The 23,404-nt window shown below is 32.3% G+C and overlaps 1 protein-coding gene and 1 long non-coding RNA gene across 23 annotated transcripts in view; one reads left to right on the forward strand and one right to left on the reverse strand.

Annotated features, from left to right (window-relative positions):
* The window catches only part of Ten-m (teneurin transmembrane protein Ten-m), a 354,091-nt gene that overhangs the window by 106,298 nt on the left and 224,389 nt on the right, over positions 1-23,404 (reverse strand). The gene's annotated exons all lie outside the window — the stretch shown is intronic.
* Positions 22,809-23,404, forward strand: part of LOC143253238 (uncharacterized) — an 88,682-nt gene continuing 88,086 nt past the window's right edge. For both annotated transcript variants that reach the window (XR_013029462.1, XR_013029463.1), the window contains exon 1: positions 22,809-22,916. This is a non-coding gene — a long non-coding RNA (uncharacterized LOC143253238). The remainder of the gene's footprint in view (positions 22,917-23,404) is intronic.

Here is a 23,404-nt window from a genome sequence, read left to right on the forward strand (position 1 = left end):
TAAAGTTTAACACAAAAATAAGGAGAATATAAACGGCAAAAAATGCAGATTTATTATTTTGAAATCATAATCCTCAGCAGAGAACAAACATATATATGTGGTCAAAATTCGTGCAAATGTGCGTCGTAGTTAAATATGACAATATCTATGATATATACAAATGCCCTAACTTTGCTGAATCTATAACTTAAATTCAACCACTATACAACAGATGCAATTAAACCATTTTTACTAGTCATACTGTTGTTTTGTGTACAAGTGGGTATTGCTTCTTATCGAACTATTATGAATTCGAGTACTTACATAACTCTTGAATTGAATAGCGTTTTAAAACACACCATAATTTTTGAACAATATAATGTTTCAAAGTAAATATTGTTCCTGACTGAAGCATTATTTTGAAAGTTTTTACCTATAACGTTTGGGCTGAATAGTGGCCAAACACAATCAAACAATTGCTGAATATTATATTGTGTCTATGTAGATATTGTTTCTGTCTGAAGTATTAGTTTCAACGTACATATAACCCTTGGGTTTAAAGTAATGATGTTTAATTATTTTTTGTTGAACACAAAAGCAAATAATCTGTTGCATGTGCTCTTCTCACCGCGAATGTCAAAACCCAATTTTCAGCTTTACAAGTTCTCAGACATAACGTTGAGATACCAGAGGGGTAAAGAGGTTGAAATTAATGAAATACCACATTACTCTAGTAATGGAGACTTGTAACGTTGTTTTAAAATTTCCGTTTATTGGTAACTTAGATAAATACAGCTCTTCAACTAACAGGTTCATAGTATTTGAGGCTATTTTTACTTTTATATCCGATATTGGTGACTGAAAATTCAGTTTGTAACATCATGATTTACCTATATAATATGTATGCTATAAACAATTCACACTTTTTTTTAACTCATAACTCTAAATTTATTAGTACTTTACAAAATGAGCTTTAAAGAAATTATGATATACGTATGTTTCTCACACTATTTAAGCATTTAACAGATGTTTAATTGTATTATCTTGAAAATCTAATACGCTTGACAGGAATACCCAATACTTTATAGCAGCACAAAGAATAAAATCATATGAATGATTTTCAGTTCTGTAGACATTGGTTTTCAGCAAGACTTTGATCTATAAAACGAAATTAAAACCAGGTGTATAATACGGTTCTCTCTCTTACTCATCATACGTACTTGAATTTCTTTCTCACACACACGCAAAATGTGTGTTCTTACAATGTTATTCTAATAGGATTAAAGTTATACTTGTCTATTATTGGTGCATTTTCTATATGTAAAAATTAATTTGAACAAGTTTTATTGCACTTATTTATTTGAGACTTTTTCTGCCTGATTACAAAACAAAAATATATTAAACTATCTCAATTTACTTTTGACTTTCACATATAGAATGTTTGTTTGTTGGAATTTCGCACAAAGCTACTCGAGGGCTATCTGTGCTAGCCGTCCCTAATTTAGCAGTGTAAGACTAGAGGGAAGGCAGCTAGTCATCACCACCCACCGCCAACTCTTGGGCTACTCTTTTACCAACGAATAGTGGGATTGACCGTCACATTATAACGCCCCCACGGCTGGGAGGGCGAGCATGTTTGGCGCGACTCGGGCGCGAACCCGCGACCCTCAGATTACGAAGCGCACGCCTTAACGCGCTAGGCCATGCCGGGCCCTTCACATATAGAAGCAACGACAACGATTTATTAAGTGTATCTTAATAAACAATAAAAAACACTCTTTATAGCTGAACATACTGTGAAAAATGATTGCTATTTATCCAGAAAGTGTGGAATTATTAGCAGTGTTCTGAAAGTGACAGAGAGTGAAGACATGAATATCAGCCACTAAAAATCGTTGTCAAATTTGGCAGTTGTCAAGGTATGTAAGGCTTATAAACACATTGTTTATGACGAAACTAGAGTTGCTACTTATGGTAATAATAGTATGACAATGGTTTACATAGAACGTAATACTTCATTTACTGTGGTAAAAATAATGATTCATTCCAAAATTGTAATTTTTAATATATGTATATTGTGTAAACGGTTTATAATTTTACATTAGATTTTATATACTGCATATTACTTTACAATCTGCGGTATGTATTTTAAGAATAGTTGCACTCCTTTAGAAATATCTTCCAATCTTCCACTAGGGTTAATTAAGTAAGGTTTGTTTCTGAATTTTGCAAAAAGCTACACGAGGGCTATCTGCGCTAGCCGTCCGTAATTTAGCAGTATAAGACTAAAGGGAAGGTAGTTAGTTATCACCACCTACCGCCGACTCTTGGGCTACTCTTTTACCATCGAATAGGGGATTGACCGTCACATTATACCGCCCACACGACTGAAAAGGCGAGCATGTTTGATGCGACGGGGATGCAAACCCGCCACCCTCAAATTACAATTCGCATGCTTTAACCCACCTGGCCATGATTGGCCTAATTAAGTATGGTATTAAACTGTGAAGTACAATGTGCATGTAGTTTTATCCGAATTGTTTTAATGCCTGTTCTTAACCATGAAACAAAGATCAGTTGGGACACAATATGCCTTAAGTACGGTAACCTTGCCTCATTCAAAACTGTTAACTAAACCAATGAAACTGTTCAGTTTAAATGTTAAAGGTTAGTGTGTTTAAGGTCTAATTAAACGGTTATAGCATTTTAATTAGTGTAAAATCACTGTATTCGACTTACGTACTTACAGAACATGAACGGTAGGTTCCATAGTCGACAATGTTTTATTTATATTATCACATAAAATGTTGTAGAAAATATATAATTTAACCATAAATATAAGTATACGAAATGTCATTTGATATATTTTCTCCGGTATCGGTAGTTTCAAACTCTACTTACGTTATGTCGCGTTGCAAAAGAACATCAAAAATATTTGAAAAAAAAGTTCTCTTTTTGAATTTTAGAAACGCCCAGATGTCAAAAGCAATTAAATTCCATTCGTCCCTTTCACGTCTGCACGAGATAGTCATAAAACCATGGCAATAACTGGCTCATATATTTGGTAATTTGAGCAAAACAAGCGCCTTAGATTAAATACCACGTGTGGTGTATATAAAGAAGTTATAAAAATGCCTAGTCTTCCACTATGAACTCACTACCGATTTCCTTCGAAAGGTAGTAAAATATAAACGCCAATTACATATTCGGTAAATTAATTACCGAGATAGACTATGGTCTTTCCAAAATCCGATCACGAGTTTTAACATAATACAGCAAAAAATAAAAATGGCTTCTTTTCTCTTTCAGATTTTAAGAAATTTTGAAAGACAGAATACCTCATTTTTAAAAGACAATGGGTAAAAATAATGGTTATCTTATAAAGTTAGACCGTGTATATAGAAAATCCATGAGCAGAAGGTTGAATACCTTAGTACACAAGCATAAAATAAAACTTCGTAAAAGATTCCAACACCATAAAAGAAAAGAAAAGACCTTTCGCTGTTTCCCAAAATCTAGTTTTATCAACTCTTTTAATGAACTCATAATTTGATGAAAATAAGACCATATAGCTATAGCTTTTTTTTAATAATTATGAATATCCCTTTCAATATTATCTTGTTTTTTATTAATATATAAATTACAGTTTTAATATCATGAGCATAAGTATATAATTTCAATATAATAAAATATACTTGTTTTATCTAAATTTCTCTCAATTATTATTATTAGTTAATTCTCTGATATTTTCGGCACTTTTTGTTGAATGTAAAGACATGCATTTATAATATATTACACTAATGAAGGACAACAAACTGTACACAAAGATAAATATGTTTTAGGAACTTCTCATATAACACAAATTAGACTTCTTAATAGTGTTTAACTATCGTCTCCCGCTAGTACAGCGGTAAGTCTACGGATTTACAATCCTAAAATCAGGGGTTCGGTTCCCCTCGATGAGCACAGCGGATAGCCCGAGGTGGCTTGAGGAAAGACACGCACACACGCTTAATTGTTTCAGAGAAAACTTTGTAAATTATCTAAGAATTGGTCTCGAATTTTAAAATGGTAATGAAATACGAATAACTGGCGATAATGTTACACAGCACATGTATTTTCTATGTATTAGGTTGATTTGAGAATAGTTATTAATGATATATAAATTTATAGAATATCAAATAAATTTAAAATAAGTGGAAAAAGAATAAGCTAAACCTAATCACATGTACGGTGTGTGTTGCAACTATGGAAATGTTTAGAATTTTTACGCAGCTATATAATGTATTTAATAAGCATAATAATAGTACCTATATAATTTGCATATGCGAATTCAAAAGAAACAACATTATGAGCAAGGACAAAGTTTGTATATTACTAAAGCCCTCTGTGTCGTAAAATACATTTTTGCTTTTTATAATGAATTAAGTTTTGTTACTGAAAATGTAACTGTACAAATAAGAATGAAGTATCTCAGGTGGAGATAGCTTGGTCATATAGTCATAAATAAGGTAGCTAAAACAGCACTGAGATGAATACCAGATAAGCATAAAACAAAAACCGGAATACCAGACAAAACCTGACTGAGAACGAAAGAAACTATTAAAAAAACTGGGAAGAGATGGAAAAAGACTGCCACAAAAAAAAGAAGTCAAAGAAAATATGTTGATCCAGGCCTTATGTATCGTCAGGCACAAAGAGGGTAAGTAAAAAACTGAAAACATGGTGGCTAAGATATTAGATATTTTCAAGATTCATAAGCCTTGTAATTCATTTTTCTTAAAATACTAATTCATTTTCATAGAATCCAAGTCTTACAATAATAATTGTAAATGCTGAAAATTGCAAAACACAGCATTAATTGCCTAACTATGCGGAAGCAATTACACTATTTATTAATATTTTAGCATAATTATTATCTTTTATATTGAAATACAATAATAATCATAGAAGACTAATGAAATTTCGTTTAGGGAAGAAAATATCATAACATGTTAATCGGAGAGTGGATATTTCAAAGATATATTTATTTTTAAAAAGTAAAAAAATTAAGTACCAAGTGAAATTTCCATAAACTTTTAACGTAGTTCACACCATATAGGAAAGATGTATATACTAGTAATAACCAGTAAGAAGGTAGATAAACCAAAAATATAAATGAAACTTCAAACAAAAATATTCTACTGCCATTTGAAATCTTATCATATATATATATATAGAATACTCTTTGTCACTGTAACTCCCAAAATTTTGATAATATGTTATTAACCATATACTACTTTGTATGAAAGAAGTTCTTCAGTAACGTTATAATTACATTATGCCCTCTAGTAGCATAGCGTTATAACTATGGACTTACAATGCTAGAAACTGGGTTTCGATGCCCGTGGTGGGCAGAACACAGATAGTCTGTTGTGTACTTGCACTGAATAACAACCAACCAACTTATCTATATTTTATATTTTACCTCTCAAGAAAGAAATACCGACATGTAAAGTTGGAATAAGCAAATACACTCATTGTTTATGGTTGACACTTAATAAAGTAGCTATCACTTACATGTACATAATATTTATTTAAAAATTACTAAGATACTTTATTTTACAGTAACTGATCCATCATCACTATATACATGTATATATGTGAATTCCACAGTCTGCTTGCCGTGTGTGGAATATAAAGATTAGCAGCTGTCACAGGTAGTAAGTTGCAGTCAAGTTGACAAGTAAACACTTTCATTGGCTTTCATGAAAGGTAAGTTATTAAATGCATAATTGGGGAAATGTTCATCCAAAACAGTTTATTAAGTCTATTCATACGTCTACTGTAATTAAGGTGATAAAAACAAATGAAGGGTTACTATGCATGATAATGTGGACTATTAGCCTAGCTTTCCAAAGCTTGACACTTTTCAGCGCATTAGATGCTAGATGAATGTTGTAAAATAAGCTCTCACATCTAGTATTACATCCCTTCTCAAAAATAATGAATATGGAGTTTTATGTCGATGAATTTCGTGAAGAAGTGGATCCCGTTACTCATCTTCTACGTAGGATGGATGGACGTAAATCGAATGAAACTTAGTGAAAGCTTTGGATATGGTAACTTTGAAGAGTAGTGGAATGATATCGTAGTTTGGTTGTTCGTTAGCTTGTTTGAACTTGATTATCTAATAGCAGTTAAGAATACATCGGATGTTTCATCGTATTATGACGTAACAGGAAATTATGCAATTTCAGCATTGAGGGAATTCAATGGATGAAGAAGCAACCCTTTATCATCATATCATACAACAAGCAGACTTGAATACATTAGTTTGTTTTGGTACTTATTATGGCTCAGATAAGTAATTTATATTATACAGCCAATTAATTATTGATACATAATCAATCTTTACAACAGGGCTTTACAATATCTGCAGTTTATATACTACGAATATGATTAACGCCGTGACTCTGTGAAACTACTCGCATTTGCTTTGTTACTACATTTCTGTTCTAAAATTAACGTTCGTACACTCAGTGGCCACTTTATTAATTACACCTGCTCTTTAACACAAATAACCAAACAGCGAATCATGTGACTGCATGCAGACATGGTCAAGCGGTTCAGTTGTTTATCGACCAAAAATTAGAATAGGGAAGATGCATAATCTAAACGACTTTAACCGTGGAATGATTGCTGGTGTCAGACGTGGTTGTTTGAGCATCTCAGAAACTGCTGATCTTCTGAGACTTTTACGCAGTACAGTCTCTGGAGTTTACAGAGAATGGTGCGAAAAACAAAAAACATCCAGTGAGCTGTAGTTCTATGGGTGATAACGCCTATTTAATAAAAAAGATCAGAGGAGAACGGTCAGACTTGTTCAAGCTGACAGGAAAGCCACAAATACTCAACTAACCACTATTTACAACAGTGGTATGCAAAAGAGCATCTCTAAGCACACAATGCGTCGAACCTTGAAGAAGATGGGCTACAGCAGCAGGAGATCATGCAAGGTTCCATTCCTGTCAACTAAGAAACAGTAAGATGAGGTTACAGTGGACATAGAATCACCAAAACTGGACGATTCAAGATTGAAAAAATGTCGTGTGGTCTGACAAAGCTAGATTTCTTCTGTGACATGCAGATGGTATGGTCAGAATTAGGTGTAAACAACATGGATTCATGGATCCAACCTGCATTGTGTCAATAGTAAAGACTGTTGGTGGTGGTAAATTGGTGTGGGGAATGTTTTCTTGGCTCACTTTAAGCCCCTTAATACAAATTCAACATCATTTGAATGTCACAGCCTTCCTGAGCATTGTTGCTGACCATGTGTATCCCTTTATGACCACAATCTATTCGTTTTTCAGTGGCTACTTCCAGCAGGATAATGCGCCATGTCACAAAGCACGCATCATCTCAAGCTGGTTTCACGAACCTGACAGTGACTTCACTGTACTCCAATGGTCTACACAGTCCCCGGACCTCAATCCAATAGAGCACCTTTGGGATGAAATGGAACAAGAGGTTCACAGCATGAATGTGTGGCCGACGAATCTGCAGGAACTGAGTATGCTATCGAGTTAACATGGAGCAGAATTACTAAGAAATGCTTCTAGCACCTTGTGGAACCCATGGCACAATTAATTTAGGGAGTTTTGGAAACCAAAGGGGATTTTTACCTGGTACTAGATAAGTGTACTTAATAAAGTGGCCACTGAGTGTATATCATTACATTACCTAACAAAACTGATTTTGTCTTTGAAAATAAGTTTTGAGAATGATGCACAGGGTAATAAGTTGGAACACGAAACCTAATGAAATTCACCAAATGTGGTTTCAGTTATTATTTTATGTAAGGAAACGGTACATAAGAATTTTTTTTTTTTGATTTTTGGAATTTCGCACAAAGCTACTCGAGGGCTATCTGTGCTAGCCGTCCCTAATTTAGCAGTGTAAGACTAGAGGGAAGGCAGCTAGTCATCACCACCTACCGCTAAATCTTGGGCTACTCTTTTACCAACGAATAGTGGGATTAACCGTCACATTATAACGCCCCCACGGCTGGGAGGGCGAGCATGTTTGGCGCGACTCGGGCGCGAACTCGCGACCCTCAGATTACGAAGCGCACGCCTTAACGCGCTAGGCCATGCCAGGCCTCCATAAGAAATACAAATACAATAATTATCTATAGAAACAACTAAAACTTAAAGGATAATCTAATGTCGAAAGTTTGTTTTTTAACTTAAATTATAAGAGTAATCAATCTGAGTAAAAATGTAAATTATTGTATTGCTTCAGTAGAGAAATACTAGAGTTGTTATTGTTTGTTATTAAACACAAAGCTACACACGGTTTCTAACGACAAAAGTCCGTAGATATTCCGCTTGGGGTCGAAATACCAGAGACATAATTACTTCTAGTTTTACTAAACAAATATTGAAATCCCAAAATTTTAAAATCGCTTATAAGTTTATTTATTTATATTAATTATTTTTACACAAAATAATAAATGATGAACAAAAAATACATAAACCAGTTTTATGTAAGACATCTGTAGGAAAAGGTAGATACATGTGTAACATAAGCAGTTACGTGTTAGTTACAGTTGGAAATATTCTGAACAATTATATTTTTCATAAACACGGGTTTAAGACTTGGCTGTACAGATACTCAAAACTAAAGCGATTCATGTCTTAAAGTATTTTATTTCAAACTTATATTTGTTATATTTTATTGAAATATAACTGTTTAAAGTATGGCATTAGTAAACTGTGTGTGCGTGTATATGAGTCAGGTTTTATTTATTTATTCCGTAATTTGTTTTACAATAACCCTGCACAATGGGTGTGCACCCGGAAAGTCAGCCTAATATCCAAACATTATAAGCTCTCATAAGTACCTCTAAGACGCCAAAGGACAACAGTCCGAGGTTAAGACCGTGTGTGTATGTTTGTTTTTTTTCTTGTAGCAAAGCTACAACGGGCTATCTGCTGAGTCCACCGAGGGTTAAAGATATTTTGGAAGTTGTACTTCAGTCAGTCACCTCTTAGACCTGTATGCATTAACTGTATATCTTATGAATAAAAATTATTTTTCTCTCGTGTCTTTTCTCCACTTATGATCTCTATGTATGCTTTTAAATTCTCATAAAATTTTGATTTACACTAGTCTATATTAATTTTATAAAATATTTTTATATCCCATAATTCGTTCAAAATATTTCCAGAGATACATGGATATCAATAAAAAATATAATATTTAAATAATGGAGTATAGTTATATAATTCTGTTGTTTTTTTGAGGCTCTAGAAACTTAAAAAGTAAAGCATATCTATCACGAATGAAAACGTTACATCTTTCAATGTATTTACAGACATATAGTTTTAAATTAGTAAGTATCTTGACAAACTCTCTGAAGTTTACGGCTTCTTCAAAATTCTTTCTGTGACAGTTGTGTTCCTACTTAAATAAGCTAATTTTGTCCTTTTCACACTTAATTGAGTACAATATGCCATTAATTGAAATGCGATAACTAACTTGATAAACAGAGAGAAAAGAACTCAAATTTCTGGCTAAGAAATCAAACCACCTTCCGCATACAAACTTCAATGTGTAAAAGAAGATTGGATGGTGCATAAAGCAAGTTAATTGAATTTCAATGCTCGCTTTACTCTTCTCATTACATAGGACTGACCTCATTCACTCTTTTAACTAGTTTTAGCTTTGAGATATAAGCAATATTTTACCTTTCATTTGTAAATCATGGATTAATCTGTATACTTCATTTTTGTGTACAAAAGCTTAAAGATATTTACTGTATTTACCATGTAAATCTTTGAGATCTACAGTTTGTAATGTTTGGAAAGGAATATAAAATTAATCTTTAAATAGTTCACCTGATATTTTCGAGACTCAATGGCTTTACACTGGCGTATATGGTTGTGCCTTACAAGGAAGCCAGGTAGTGCTTTGTAAACTTTCTAAATGGTACAGTATACTTACATTCTCATTTGTACTGAAATTGCACTTCATAGAGGGCTACTAATTATAAAACTAAGTTATTTATATTACATTTTGGAATGAAGGTTTGCGTACTTTTATGTTCTGTTGTACGCTTCTTTAATCAAATAATAGTATATTATAGCACATAAGTATAATTTTTATTATGTTGCAACAACATAATATATCTTTCTAATACTGGAACTCGAATCGCTTTGAAGGTGAACGAAATATAAAAATAGAACAAAAAATAAGGTGATCAAACAGCTCTACATTTCGTTTCCTATTCATTTAATGATTTACTTACTAACTGAAAAAAACAACAACAGAGTGATAACAACAATGATGAAATACACACTAAATATTTCTCAGCGTATTCAAATTTGGTATACAGCTGACAATGACACTACCAATTAATTAGTTTTAATCAGCTGTGATTAAAATTAAAAATCTTTGTTCTTTCATGATATTGTGAGCCACTTTTGGTCTGATTGAAAATTATATAGATAAACGTATTTGTTATATAATAGAAGGTACAAGTATCGTTTTGTATCTAATTTTTCAATGAAAAATTCGTTCAATAGTAAAGTTAAAGTGCAACGTTTACCTCGCGCTGTGTTTACCATAAGTAAAGTACATAGTTTTTACGGCTTACATGAAATTTAAAGAAACTTGGGGTTGCGTATTTATAATTATTTATTTACTGTGATATATTCATATATAATTTTAACTGTGTACCTAGATATAAAGGTACACAACTGTGAGATCATATATAGACTGGAAGTTATATACCTATATTATATAACACTCTAGAACCCGAGATATACAGCTATATATTATTATTGTATCACCAACTCTGTATGTTTTACTGTGTATACCCTTCACTGTACAACCAAGCACATTTGATTATAAGACCAGACCAGTATTCATAGTCATTCGATTGCTGGAGTTGATTATTATTTATCCATACGTTGTAAGTGATTATAAACCATTTATAAATTGTTACCGTTATTGGGTTAGTACTGGTATACGCTGTCACGGCCAGTTCAACTCGATTCCACGACAAGTCCAATAGTAAAACATGCAGATTCGTAAATATATTAATAAGTCTTTATTCTATAATTTCCTGACAAGCTAATTATACACTTATTTGCATTATATAGTGCGTGGACTATCTTACATGGACAAAACGTTAGGTTGAAAGTAGTGTAGTATAATAAATAGAATATGTTTTGTTATACATAATTCTTTTAGAGGTATTTGAAGGCTTAATCGAACTAATACTACACCGGTAGCATGGTAACTTGAGTTCGATTTAACTGTAGTCCTGATACCATACATACTCTACTTAATATTATAAAAATATTTTTATGCCAGTCCCTTTTTCAATGATAACACTTAATTCACTATATTCATGATTTACAAAGTAAGAAAAAAAAACATTTTTTTCTTTTTTTCTCGAAACACTACAATTAAACAAATCGCAAATAATATTTTCAGTTACAATGCTATAAATATAAAATTTGTACATTGTCTTTTTTAGTAATAGCAAATCCACATCAGACTATCTGCTGAATCCACCGAGAGGAATCGAGCCGCTGATTTTAGCGTTGTAAATCCGCTGTACCATTGTGTGACAAACTTGTACATATAAGGATTGCTAATACTTTCGAGCAAAGGTATGTTAACTACATAGAATTAAAATAAGGCCCGGCATAGCAAGGTGGGTTAAGGCGTGTTCGAATTCTCGTCGCCCCAAATATGCTCGCCCTTTCAGCCGTGGGGGTGTTATAAAGTTATGGTCAATCCCACTGTTCGTTAGTAAAAGAGTAGCTCAGGAGTTGGCGGTGGGCGGTGATCACTAGCTGCCTTCCCTCGAGTCTTACACTGCTAAATTAGGAACGGTTAGCACAGATAGCACTTGAGTAACTTTGTACGAAATTGAAAAAAAACAAAAATAATTAAAATAACTTAAATCTTATGCATAACATTGTCTTTACTGAGTTATCAAACAAACTAACAATATTTAAAAGTAAATAAATAAGCCAAAACCTGGAGCCTGTTATTAGAATCCAATGAATTACTAATTTCATACTTCTTAATTAGCAATATATTCTGGAATAATTTCAATAAGTTTTCACAAGTTTCAGTTAGCTTAAGAGCTTTAGGCTAGTCATAAATCATATAACAAACTCACAGTTATAAAATTTAAACTAGCTGCCTTCCCTCTTGTCTTACACTGCTAAATTAGGGACGGCTAGCACAGATAGCCCTCGAGTAGCTTTGTGCGAAATTCAAAAACAAACAAATATAAAATTTAAAATTTTCATGAATATTACAATCAATAAGATTTAATAAAATAACTGTAAAAACTGTAATACGCCATTTCTTAAACAATATATAAAAATGTCAGTTATTTACTCTTACGACAAATACTTTATCAGTAAATGAAACATAAACATACTCTCAATGTTTCTATATTTGCAACAGTGCACATCAAGTGTAGAAATCATAAATAAAGCAAGCTTAATATGAGGAGATTATACCCATATTCATTGCTGGTTCCGTGAATGATCATTACAGTAGTATAAACAATATAATCCTTACAAACAACAGCAAATGGTCAACGAAAATCGATTTCTCGGCACAAACTGTGTAACTTTAATTAATTTAACATCAGAGATAAATGGGTTTTGGCATATATTACTGTTTAGCAATAGGTTCGGTAGCAAAAAGATGTAGAAAATGAAGCCTTAAAATTAAAAGTATATATATATATATAATGTTAAAGTATGTGCAGTAACAACAAAGTATTGGTTAAATAAATAGTGAGATATTATTCATAATTAAGTTAATCAAAGTAATACAATAGACAAAGTTAAAGAAATCAGCAACTGAATATGTGTTATATCATACAGATATTCACATTGAAAGAACTTAAGCTCAACGCATTTCTATTCAAGCATTTCAGATTTTTTTTCTCATACTATAATCAGCTTTAGAACTACTAAAGTAATGTCATGATGTGTGTTGACAGATACACAAACGTAAGCTTTCAGGTTCATCTTCGATAAACTATTTTCTTACGGAAATAGAAACTAATTTTTGTAATACTACTAAATTTTTATACCATTTAACTTCAAGTTAAACATTAAGTTTGTTTCCAGAATATTTTCACCGCTTTTCAGTAAACTGAGGACACGAATGAATCTTGTAATGTTGCTGTAGGACTTGTAATACGCAATACTGGGAAATATTTTTTGCAGTAAGTAACTGGAACTAAATATTATATTTTTGTTAATATAATATATTATTGCAGAAGACACAAACGGAAAGCGAATAAGTTAGAATGTTCACAAATATTGTGAATTTGCTTTAAAGAGAATAGTAAATCTTGTTTATATTATATAACATGTTTATCAAGATATTATTGTAAAATATTTGTTCCAAACGTAATATCATTTCCTACAATTCAGCCAATTTGTCACGTTGTCGTTTAGACCTCCAAATTTTCTACATATTTATATCGCGACTATGTGCAGCAAAAGTCACGTTTGCAAGAGCTCCAACGGCATCTTTACCTCTAGGTATCGTTTCACCACATTTGACACACCATCTTACTAGAATATAAGTTTTACCAACCAGGTCTTCTTTCTGTCAGAAATCATGGTACCATCAGTTTAGTGTAGATTTCGAACCCTAATGACTGATATGCAGCTTACATCTGTGTTGTTCTTACTCGACATGCTTCAGTGTAGATTATGATTGTTGATCATGACATAATTCTTCTGTCTATAAGCAAATAAGTTTTCATTGAAATTCGGTTAAGTTATAAAGAGAAAACTTATCCAACTTTGCTCATCACAGTATTTAAAGTCTGATGTTCTTGTCACCGTTTTGGTTTGGCTGCTTCTCCTGAGAAAAGGTTTTTAAGTAACTAACTACACATACTCTGAATCCACTACTTCCTAAAGATTATATGTTACTTATTGCCTATAATGAATCATTCTAACTTGTACGGAAAGCTGGGTCAGTGCATGTTTCTACTGGACTGCCGTTTTATTACCCAAAAAAACATATTCTTAGAGAGGTTACAATTACAGTTACTATCAACAAGTGACTGTAGTATGTTTTTTTTAATTCCCATACAATAAGTTGAAGGCAATTTCATGATATTTGTTTTTTATTTATTGTTTTTGCTATTATTTCCAGTGATGTATACACTAGTATTTTAACTAATAAGGAAGGAAATAAAAATACATAACGTACGCAAACGGGATACGGAATTTTCTCAATTATTTTAATGTTGGTACAAAAAATGTAAGAACCATTTAATGTCAAATTGTATTATAAGAAATCATGGTCCAAAGTGCTTACTGTTATTATCGACCGATAATTCCTGAGAAAGTGGAGATTATACAAATGACAATGTCATGAAAAAATGATAGTCCATTCGAATACTATATTACATACTGGACACCTCACTTTCTTGGACTACACCAACGATCTAACGGGTTTTACTCCTTAAAAAGTACAATTACGCCTTGCAGACAAATTCAACGAATATGTATTAGGACACTTCATTAAAGAATCACATTAAAATAAAATAACAATAGAAACAACGATTTATAAGCATAAGAAAGAATTTTATTGATCGAGAAACATACTACAAGTTTCAAGAGAATATTGCTCTGTTTTCTTCAGGTATGATCAGTACTAACCAATAAAAAATGTATATATATCGTCACAAAGACAAAAGATGCAAGAATTAAATGTGGCAGAAAAGGTGTCAGAGGACGATAAGATATAGGTAAATGTCAAGCCTGGTCAAGTGTATGAATGATGAATAGGTCTTACAATATATAAAAGATGTTACTAGAGCCATTATTAAAATTTGATGATAAATCATTATAAACAGTCTATTTCTCTTTTTTTTTCAGTTTTGGGTTGGTGCAGGAAAAAATTTTAATTCCAAAGTATTTTGTTTCATATTGGTGATGTTAGAAAAACGCGTAGCTTCAAGAAGTTGAGATAAAATGAATTAAAACCCTATAACCCAAGCACTTAGGAAAGGAAGTGGTGTAAGAAGAAAAGTTAACTTTTTGAAAGCACTAGGGTTATAAGGTTATTATTCATTTGTTTTTTATTGATGAGATCTTAAGACGGATATGTGGAATTCACTTCTAGGTATTTGACCCTGGTGGTTTTTGCGCCTTTCGTCTACTGCTTAGTACTGATCCTACCTGAAGAAGACAGACCATTGTTTTGTCGAAATTTTCACTTGTGCTTGTAAGTCGTTGTTTTCCTGTCTGCTGTTATGTATAAGAATGTTTTTTTACTTTAATTTGCTTAGTTGTCGTTAACATAGCCTGAATACCTCTTTCATGATATTTTGAGGCGAACGTAAGTAATCGAAAGGTGTAGCTAAAGTACTCACCAACTACTAAGTTCATAGAAAATGTTACTAAGGTAATACTGTATATAACCACGTGACTTCAAGGTCTGTAATAACTAATTAATGTTCAACGAAGCACTTATATTGATGCCTCGTGTGTTGCTGGCTATTGTCGAAATACTAACATGTTTATCCAGGTCCTACGACACATCAAATACGCTTGGCTAATTCTAGGCTGTATTGATCACGGAACAATATTAAGCAGATTCAGTTAAAGTTATAAAATCATGATATTACATTGTTAAACAGGTAAGCTCAGTAAATTTTGACGTATGCTTTCTGAAACATTTAATTAATATAAAAACAACAAGATATTGAGCTTTTACCTGTAACACTTCAACTTTAGCTATTATGGTGCTCCTCTGCATTATCTTAAACAAAGTTCAAAACTCTTGCAAATAACTCAGGCGAAAGTAAATGAATGGCCAGTCAAGCGAAAAAGAATTTTCGTGGAGTCTCCAATATCTTTCACCTTGATTTGACACCAGGGGTTAAACTCCCCTCAAAAGGATCATTTTATATTTCACTTCTATGCAAAATAGTCGAAGCTATTTCCTGTGGAACAGCTTCCCACTTCCATTATCAGCTTAAGATCTATACACATGACTTATTATAGCTCTACTCTCATATCTCACTAACGTGACTTGCAAAACAACGAGCCACTTAAAGCACGGGTCATTAAGTTGATCATTTTGTATCCAAAACGAGTCTGCCCTCTTGCGGAAAGAGAGAAAGGCATAATTACGTTCTTCAAATATATGCAAGGTGTACATAGCTCTGAGATGTCAACAGTATTTAGTATACAACTATTTGAAATTATTTATAAAACACCAAAATGTCTTCTTTAACGCATACAGCGGTATGTCTTCGGATTTACAACGCTACAATCAGGGGTTCGATTCCCCTCGGTGGGCTGAGCAGATAGCCCGATGTGGCTTTGCTATAAGAAAACACAAGCACACGCCACCTACAGATATACATATGAGCAACCTATATACAATATTTACTTACGATCCATTGTAACTTCTATATAAGGGAAGTTGCAATGTTTACTTATACGTACATGGCCCAATTGTCACTTTGCGTGGAATGCGGAATTTATACGGAAATACTTCGGTATCGTTGACTTAGGTATAAATTATGAGTTTGAACATGTGGCTAACGAGAAGTAAAGTAGGTTTTAAAATCACTAATTTCTACTAAAAATTGGAAAGTTATAAGAAATCTTTGGAAATAAATATACGACATTAACTATATATTTCAATTCGAAACACATTTGATAAATAACGTGAATATAATTGCAAAGTAGAAGTTAGAAATAATGTAAAACTATTAACGATTATCTAAAGGTATAGTTGTCTGGAAATTATGTGCAATGTTTTTCATTAATACCAACACCTTATTTACATTATGTAAGTATGTCAGCATTAATATCTAACATACAAAAGTTGGTTAATTTTCTTTAATGACAAAAAAAAATCACAAAACATCGTTTTAAATAATCCTAAGTTTTATATAAAAAGCATTTAAAGAAAATTTTCTTCGTTTCTCAAAGGATTGGCTTAATTCCAATGATCAAAGTTTGGAACAAAAATAATGTTGTAGTGAACAGTAAAAGTGGTAATGGCAATTTTCAATGTGGATTAAATATTAAGTCGTTTGTTCCATTTATTATAATTTCGATGTGTGAGCTGCATCAATTTTAACAATCTACGTTATGCGCAAGATTAAAACTAAAGCATGTGAAACAATCTTTAATGTTTTTTTGTATCTAAGCTAAGCTTCATCTTATCCGCTAAATTAACTGCTGTTACAAATGCATGCTTTAATTCTTAAAGCGTAGAGACGTTCATATGCTTTTTCTTATTTAACTTTATTTCGAACAAACTATATAAACGAAAATATTTTCTGTTCAAACAGTCTGACAAAAAAAGTAAAATTAACATTTGAACCCCACTGACTTGTTTTACAGATTTGAAACATATGTAATATCAAAATTCTTTCAGTGATTTTCGTATTTTTCTTAATCTTTTAATGAAATAATAAATATAACTTATATAATAAAACTACGTCTAGTGAATTTCGCGCAAAGCTACACGAGGGCTATCTGCGCTAGCCGTTCCTAATTTAGCAGTGTAAGACTAGATGGAAGCCTACATCAGATACCGCCAGCTCGTGAACTAGTATTTTAACAACGAATAGTGGGATTGACCGTAATATTAGAACACTTCCACGGCTGAAAATGCAAGCATTTTTGGTGGAATGGGAATTCGAATACACGACCCTAAGATTTGGAGTCAAGTGCACGAACTACCTGGACACAATAAAACTAAATATTTCTCAGTAAAATCTGATAAAAGTACTTAATGAGGCTTCTAACATTTGATAAGGCTGAATAACAATTACCTTCGTGTATCAACACTATCCAGTTGTGGCCATACATGGCCAAGTAGTTAGGGGTGCTGAATTCGTAATCTGAAAGTCACGGGCTCAAATCCTCGTCACACCAAACGTGTTCATCCTTTCAGCCATGGGGGCATTATAATGTCACAGTCAGTCTCACTATTCGTTGGTAATAGAGTAGCACAGGAGTTGACGGTTGGTGATGACTAGCTGCCTTCCCTCTAGTCTTATACTGCTAAATTAGGAAGGATTAGCGCAGATAACTCTCATGTAGCTTTGCGCGAAATTCAGAAACAAACAAACAAACAAACTCCCAAGCTATCCACTTTAAAATGTTGAATTTACCTCTTTTTTTTTCCATCAAACGTGCAAGCATATCGAAAACAGACAAATAAATAAACACACGACGTAATACTGTTTGCAGTTTTAATCGAATATATCAGTATACTCCGTAGCTAATGTAATTTAAGTCATTTTTTTGTTATTTCATTATAACATAGCTTAGAAAATGCGTGTAAATTATGTGTTCATTAGAAAAACAAAATGGCATTTGTATGCGGGACGTGAAGTAAACCCTTTCAAACCTTTGAACAATGTACTAAATTTAAATGTTTTATAAAGCTGCTGAAGTATGAAAAAATGTTTGTTTCAAGAAACATTAGATTTATTAGTTCAAAATTTAACTATCAAATGTTCTATTCATAAATTACTTTAAGTGGTTTCTTTTACTTACACAATTTCTTAAAAACAAGCATTCTCAGGCTTGCAAATAAATAACACACGAGTTCAGAATGGGAATAGAGTGCACACTACCTCCTTGGTCAAAATACTTTTTGTTTGACGTAATTTAAATATCCTGTTCTTTCCTTGTGACAGAAATAAAGGGTGTAGGTTTTACACAAACAGTGAGCAATGAGACTCTGTAGTATTATCGTATAAAATCAATTAAAGAGAAGCGAATGGGGAAATGCTCGCTCCATTTGTGTATGTGTTCAGCTTTAACTTTACTAAAAAAATATCGGGTGTATCTAATGGGATAGGACTTGCTAGTGCCTTGAGACACCACGAATCGTTGTAGTGGTGCAACGCTAACGTTTCTGTACTCTTACATGTATTCTGGTGTAATATTGAACATAGATGGTTGCAGAAGCTCCCGACGGGCCCATTTTTTGCACATACAAAGACTACCAATTTCGGTTATCTTACCAATTTACAAGAATACAGAAATGCGCTACCCAGCTCCTATTATAGTCTACGTGCCAAGACAGACGTGAGAAAAAATACATATGTTTGCTATTCCGCAACGTACCTTAGAAGTTCTGTAAATCAGAAACAAAGAGTAACTAGTGAATGAAATATAACTATTAGATTGCACCGCTGAAATGACAGTCTCTTATCGAGATCAAGACACTTTCTATAAGAAATCACATCAATCTTGACTCTTGTTTTACATTTGAGGTTTTTAGTTGGTTTCTTTTTTTTACTGTTGGTTCTTTTAAAAAAGTACTGAAACATTAACAGACTGACTTAGAACCAATAAGTCTTAAATGACGAAAATCTCAGAAGCAAAATAGGAAAACAAAAACAAGCTCTCCTTGGCTTTACTACAAGATTTATTTAGGAGTGAAATTTTCCTGGCAAGAAATTCATGCACTTAGTTTCCATGCAATCTTAGCAGTACAAATTGTATGTGACTGTATGAAATGATAAATAGCCTAATATAGAAGACTCATATTTACTCATAAATTAATGTAACCCTAATTGATTTTTAGTACTGAGGTATTCATATGAATAACTGCTTTTTCGTATGTACCAATGGAAATGCTGATAACTAAAGTGTAAATTATAAATCACATAGGATGCCTTGTGATTCGAATACTTTATTGAATTAAATAACTCGAATAACAAGGCATCCTATGAATACGTGTAAACATAGGGAAAGAAAAGAAAAATGAAAGTACTACTGTTTGTTTTTTATTTTGCGCAAAGCAACACAAGGGATATCTGTCCTATTCGTCCCTGATTTAGCAGTGTAAGACTAGATGGAAGGCAGCTAGTAATTACCACCCACCGTCAACATCTGGATTTCTCTTTCACCAACGAATAGTGGAATTGAACGTCACATTACAAAGCCTCTACGGCTGAAACGGTGAGCATGTTTGTTGTGACAGAGATTCGATCCCACGACCCTCAGTTTACGAGTCCAGCGCTGTTAAGCGTAAGTGGTTACACTTGATCATGCCGGACCAAATTTGTTGTGAGTTCATTAGAAATTATTTCCTACAAATAATAGACTCTTAAGAATAGAACAGCATCAAAACATTTTTAATTTTTTACATATTCCATAACTATAGTAGCCCAAACGACTAAAAAGTACATCGCGCTAATTAATTTCTTTCCATTCCAGCTGGTGTAACCTTTTACTGGGCATTTTACTGTGCAACTTGTAAATAAAAATGTTAGTTGCCTCTGTTTGGAGCAGTCACATTTGTACCTGATCGAAACTTATTTATAGAATCACACACATAAAAGAAAAGTGGTAATGAATTCGCTTAGCTTTTGGAAGACTTTATAGGTTATCATACAACAAGAAAAGAAAAGGACATATAACACGTTCTGTGCACTCAAAAAATTGGGTTTTCTGCGATGGAATTTCTTATAATAATTTCTATAGAAACCTAAATATAACACCTCATTTTCACATTTAGTAAAAACGCATTTAAGAACAGATACAATTCGAAAAAACCAAGTTCATTATTAAAACACTTCAAGATTAGAAAAGAAAATAATAATTACTGATGACGCTCGTTAATTTCTCAGTAACGTCAAAGTGAATATTGAAGTAATAAATATTTATTTTACCACAATTGTTTCCTCCTACATTATCAAATCTGATAGCTGATAAACAGGAAATATTCAAAAAAGCTTTCTTCTAGGTTGAAGAAATAGGTATTTAAACTAAATAATTAGAAATTGATAGCTCATATACGTACATGTATCTCTACTGAAGTCGACTACCGAGTAAATAATGCATTACCATTTGTTTCGCTTATTTCTTTTAACGCGTGTGCGTTAAAAATCACACACGAGATCATTTAGTATTTAACTATAGATATCGCTTGTGTTTCTCTGTGATAAAAGATCATATAAGATCATTTAAATCTTTATTCAATGTTAAATGTTAAAAATCACACACGAGATCATTTAGTGGTGAACTATAGATATCGCTTGTGTTTCTCTGTGATAAAAGATCATATAAGATCATTTAAATCTTTATTCAATGTTAAATGTTAAAAATCACACACGAGATCATTTAGTGGTGAACTATAGATATCGCTTGTGTTTCTCCGTGAAGATCATTTAAATCTTTATTCAATGTTAAATGTTAAAAATCACACACGAGATCATTTAGTGGTGAACTATAGATATCGCTTGTGTTTCTCCGTGAAGATCATTTAAGTCTTTATTCAATGTTAAATGTTAAAATATGTTGACTCTGAAAATATTTAAATCAATATACTAAGATGTTCATCATAATTCAAAACATTTTAATTGATTAATTTTCCACATTTCAGCAATAAGGAGTCTGTAATAATAATAATAACAATAACGAAAACGGAAGACGTTGTCCGCGCTCACAGACTATTTTAGTGTTTCAGAAACCATGAGCGTTCGTGTGACAAATATAAGTTCATATATTCAACTATTTCTCTGTAGAAGCTTAAGGGAAACGATTATGCTATAGATCTCGTAATGTGCCATGAGTTCCTACATATATTTAACTATATAGTCATTAGAACGTATTACTTACATAATAGGAGAAAATTCTTACACCCCTCGATCCAGGGAAACTTGTGCAACAGAGAAGAATATAAATCGTCTACCATAATTTACATTATGAAGCTTTAAATCGTGAATGAAGTATGAACTGAAATGTAAGCTTATCTGTCAAAGTTAAAAAATCTAAGACAGTATTTGATCCAATAGAAATTAAACAATAATCAACTAATTGATCACAACTCTTTCCGTTCAATTTAATATAATAAATATAATATTTTCAATTTAAGAAAGGTACTCTGCAATGTTTGTCTCTCTAATTTCCGCGATATTTAAGTTATATATGTTCACAGCTTCACATACACACACACACACAATAAAATGAATATATAATGGAGTGTGAAAACTCGTTTTTATTAGGAAAATTCATCTTTTTTGAACTGAAATTATTTCTATCAAACTTGAGCAAGAGACATACGTCATATGGATGAGCTTGACTGAGGTAAGCAAAATTCAGTAAGAGAAATATACGTAATAGAGGTCAGTTTGACTCGGACAATTAAACTTAAGCAAGACACATGTACATAACATAGGTTAGCCTGACTCAATTTAGCTGCAATATAAGAATATGGCCCCGAATGAGATGTGAGGGTATTTATTCGTAATTTTAGATATATAATTTATCGTTTTGAATTATAGAGACTAATTTTGCTAGTATTACACATAATATTATCTTTCGACCAGAGCAAGCTACTTACTTAAAGCAAAACTAAAAATCAGTGTTAGATAAGTTTACTTCTACGTTCCTACCTATAAAGATTGGTACATATTGTTTTTGCTGGTTGGAAACCCTCGTTTTAACAACATTTTAAGCCATATTAAAAGAGGTATTTTTTCTAACTAGTATTGTAGCTCTTTAGTCTGGTTAATATTTTTAAATTTTGTTATCTACGCCATTGAATCAAGAAAGTAAGTAACATTTGTTCTTGTCAACGTATTTTATTTCTTTCCAGATGTGCCTATGAGCAAAATTACTTGTGCTGACATTCATATACATAACATTTGTGTTTCAGTTCATACAGAAACAAGCTAGAGAGTGCTCGTTCGTTGTTCGATGCTAAAACTACTTTAATTGGATCGCATCCAAATTTGGAGAACGGAACGAAAACCGGAAATTGCACAATCAAGTCGATTTCCAACTATAGTAGTAACTGTAGATGATTCGAGGGTATTTTAAATGTTAGCTCTTGTAGTTCAGATGTCACTTAACCTACGTTAATGTCATATGAAATCCACTCTCAAGTTTTAAAGTCAAGTGAGAGTAAATTTATTTTTCGTTTTATTCTTGAATTATATATTAATTATTTATACTAACACATTTTTCTTACTTTTAAATTCGATACATAGCTTCTTACCTATAGAGTCGTATGATGCTTTGTCGTAAAGAAGTATTAAGTTCAATCATCTTAATACTTCCAATTTCTTATTTTATTTCATTAACGTATATTACACTAGTCACAACCGTATCAATGAGATTTTAATAAGTCTAAAAAATCACCAGAAACATCTAGTGTTAGAAATAAATCTGATAATCAATATAGCATTAGTATAGATTGTTTTATCAGTTGGCTACCCTTGTTTTTAACAATATTTTAAACACTACTGTAAAAGGCGTTTTCAGTTATCGGTGTTGTAGTAATCTGGTTGCGAAATTGTTGTTATAAGTACTGTTTAAAAATACCAGAGATCGTAACAAATTAAAGTATTTATGATCATTCTTAAAAATAGTATGGGTCTTGCTGG

The sequence above is a fragment of the Tachypleus tridentatus genome, chromosome 6, assembly GCF_004210375.1.
Source record: "Tachypleus tridentatus isolate NWPU-2018 chromosome 6, ASM421037v1, whole genome shotgun sequence".
Classification (NCBI taxonomy): Eukaryota; Metazoa; Arthropoda; class Merostomata; order Xiphosura; family Limulidae; genus Tachypleus; species Tachypleus tridentatus.